The sequence below is a fragment of the Mizuhopecten yessoensis genome, unplaced genomic scaffold, assembly GCF_002113885.1.
Source record: "Mizuhopecten yessoensis strain PY_sf001 unplaced genomic scaffold, ASM211388v2 scaffold5361, whole genome shotgun sequence".
Lineage (NCBI taxonomy): Eukaryota > Metazoa > Mollusca > Bivalvia > Pectinida > Pectinidae > Mizuhopecten > Mizuhopecten yessoensis.
The window spans coordinates 12,907-13,195 of record NW_018406011.1 but is presented as its reverse complement, the minus strand read 5'-3'; positions in this window follow the sequence as shown (position 1 = coordinate 13,195).

The window sequence follows — 289 nt, the reverse complement described above, 5'->3', positions numbered from 1 at the left end:
TTTTTATGCATCCTGTCTTATAAATGAAGCCTAATGATATTGATATAGGGCATGTCGTGTTAAGTGTAAACTATGCTAATTCAACTTACATTGACTCAAGAATTAGTTTGATTCAACAATAGATGTGTTATTCTGTTTGTCGATCGTAAGGGCGTTAAACACGTTCTAGGTGATAAACAGGTGATAATAATGTTATGCTTTTCTTTTTCCCATCGGCCTGGTTATGACTGGATATAATAACAGAAGGTAAGTAATCACTTTTTCCCATTACAAATGTATGTGTTAACAA